The sequence below is a fragment of the Ursus arctos genome, chromosome Y (genome assembly GCF_023065955.2).
Source record: "Ursus arctos isolate Adak ecotype North America chromosome Y, UrsArc2.0, whole genome shotgun sequence".
In the NCBI taxonomy this organism is placed as follows: domain Eukaryota; kingdom Metazoa; phylum Chordata; class Mammalia; order Carnivora; family Ursidae; genus Ursus; species Ursus arctos.
In genome coordinates, this window is record NC_079874.1 from 24,217,424 (window position 1) to 24,220,356 (window position 2,933).

At 41.3% G+C, this 2,933-nt stretch overlaps 1 pseudogene; it reads right to left on the bottom strand.

Annotated features, from left to right (window-relative positions):
• Positions 1 to 1,699: 1,699 nt before the first annotated feature.
• LOC113248377 (14-3-3 protein epsilon-like) lies at positions 1,700 to 2,552 on the bottom strand (annotated as a pseudogene).
• Between the last annotated feature and the right edge of the window lie 381 nt (positions 2,553 to 2,933).

The following is a 2,933-nucleotide window of genomic DNA, read 5'->3' on the forward strand; positions in this document are numbered from 1 at the left end:
CTATTTTGATTAGCTCCCTGGTTGTGACTTCTTGTTCTTTCTTTTTGGGATGAATTCCTCCATCCTGGCTTTTTAAAATTATTATTCATTTGATACAGAGAGAGAGCAAGAGTAGGGGAGAGGTAGAGGGAGAGGGAGAAGCAGACTCCCTGCTGAGCTGGGAGCCCCACCCAGGGCTTGATATCAGCACCTGAAGATCATGACCTGAGCCAAAGGCAGATGCTTAACTATCTGAGCCGCCCAGGAGACCGCCATCTAGGCATTTTGTCTGCGTCTGACTTTTGTGTGCTAGGAAATCTTGTGACTGGTCCTAGTTCCACTGGAGCTGAAGCTTTGCAGAACTCTATGATCAGTTGACCTGGTGTCTACAAGGGTTTGTAGTGGTATTCTTGGGGAGGGCCTGCTGCAACTCTGGCTTTCAATCACATTTGCCCTAATACATAGGCCCCGGTAGAGCACAGGGAGGGGAGGGTTTGGTATAAGCAGCTCAAGCCTTCATTCTATGTGCTGTGCTGCTCATTGAGTCCCTCTGTGCCGATGAAAGGGGTAAAAAATGGCATAGGACCGCTCTCTTTCCTGGAGAGGGGAGTTTCCACCCACCACTCACCAGGATGCCCTTACAGAAGAGTGAACAATCTCCACTCTTGTGTCCCAGGCTTCCAGCAGATTCCTGCCTTCACCCTGTCTGTGTCCAAGCCATATGCCCATCTGGCAGCACAGTACTCCTGTGTTCTATCTCAGGCACACAGCTGGGTTTCATAACTCCAAATGTTAGGGACCCAGCACAGTGCAGACGCATGTTGATTCTCTTGGGGAGGGTCTTGACATGCTGGGTACTGTTGAGGTTGTAGGTGTTCAGAATGGTTTGATAATTATCTAGCTGAATTCCTGGGACCAGACAAAATTTAGGTCTCCTACTCCTCCGCCATCTTGCTCAGTTCCTCCATATTTTTATTTTTTTAAAGGTTTCATTTACTTGAGAGAGAGAGAGAGAGCACAAGCAGGGGGAGCAGTGAAGGGAGAGGGAGAAGCAGGCTCCCTGTTGAGCAGAGAGCCAAACTTGGGACTTAATCCCGGGACTGTGGGATAATGACCTGAGCCAAAGTCAGAGGCTTAACTGACTGAGCCACTGAGGTATCCCCAATTAATATTTTTTACAAAAGATTTTAGTTATTTGAGAGAGAGAGCACAAGCAGGGGTAGCAGCGGAGGGAGAGGGAGAATCAGACTCCCTGCTGAGTAGAAAGCCTGATGCAAGACTTGATCCCAGGACCCCAGGGTCATAACCTGAGCTTAAGGCAGATTCTTCACCGACAGAGCCACCCACACGCCCCAACACAATTAATTTTAAACATTGGTATAAAATTTGATTTGAACAATTTTAGAAAAAGGAAAAATGATAACACAATGACTCTATAGTATGATTAACCTCTCTTAGATGCTTATACCACCTATAGGTCTAATGGCTTTCAAATGTACTTTCCATTTCTGATGGTGATCTTGCTACATCTGGAAGAAGACAATACAGTAATGCTGAAAAAGTCTCTATGTGGTCCTCTTAAGTGTCTTAAGGAATGTAAAAGCTGGGACTCTGTAAAATTCACTGTCTTTAAGAACTTTTGAAAACAGTTTTTAAGAAAATCCAACATGGCAGGAACCTAAATTATGAGACCAAAATATAAATGTCAGATTTGGTAGTTCTCAGTGACAATGGGGGAATTTCCAATGAGGGTGGTATGAGAAGGAATGGGGTGGTCAGAGATTTTTCTCTTCTGGCTTTTATGGCTCATTGATTTTTTTTTCTTCTTTATTCTGTTCTTTACCATCACCCTTCATGTCTGAAGTCCATAGTGCCAGATTATCATGTAACTGCATAGTAAGTGTAGAAGCCTTATAGCTTTCTTCACTCACCTATCAAGTTCTGCCACTTCATGATCAAAAGCTGCTTTCATCAATCTGTAGGTATGGTCAGAGGAATTAAGAATCTCCTAAGATTTCATTTTTCATAGACTACTGAAAAATAGAGAACTAGACCTAAGCTAACAGGATGCGTTGGTGGATCACTAGCAGCTTTCTAAGCCAGTAGGCACTTCTCCACAGCTTCCTTCCTATCATTTTCCATGGCAAATTCTGCCAGATACCTGTGGTAGTCTCCTTTTAATTGAAATCCTTGGATTCTCCAGTGCTGGAATGAGCTGTTTGTTCAGTATATCTAAAATGTGACAAAAGATTAATTTAATTCAGTCTCAACCATTTTCTGATATTCCTGAATCATTTTTAGTTGTCTTCTCCTTTCCTGTTTTCTTCTTTCCAGTCAATCCTGCTGAGTATACTCCAGGAAGCTCTTGCGGCTCCAATCACATTTTATATGCAATAGATTGGAGGGTTCTTTCTTCAACTGTTAACTCCACATCTATCCCTGCAACTTTCTTCATTGATTCCTCCATTCTGTCCTAAGCCTGCTGGATCAACTACATGGCTCACCAGATACTCCTGATCATCTATAGTGTCAACAGCTCAGTGGGGTCTGAGGAATGGATGGAACTGAATAGAATCTCTGACTCTCTCAGTCTCTTGTTCTGTGCTGAGCAGCAAAAATGGTGGCATCTCAATTTTAATTTTCTTTTAAGTTTTTACTTTAATTTGAATTAGTTAATATACAGTGTTATATCAGTTTCAGGTATATAAAATTCAGATTTCAAATTAAGTATAATTTTTAAATTAAAAATGTAACTCATTAAAAATGAAATTGTATTAATATTTTATTTTCTATATATTCCCAAAACTTTATTATTTCAAAATGTAATCAATGTAAAAAGTAATTTAATGATGTATTTCTTTTTTTAGACTGCATATAGAAAATTCAGTGTGTACACATCTCTGTTCAGAGTGGCCACACCTCAACTATTTGATAGTTACATGTGGCCAATGGCT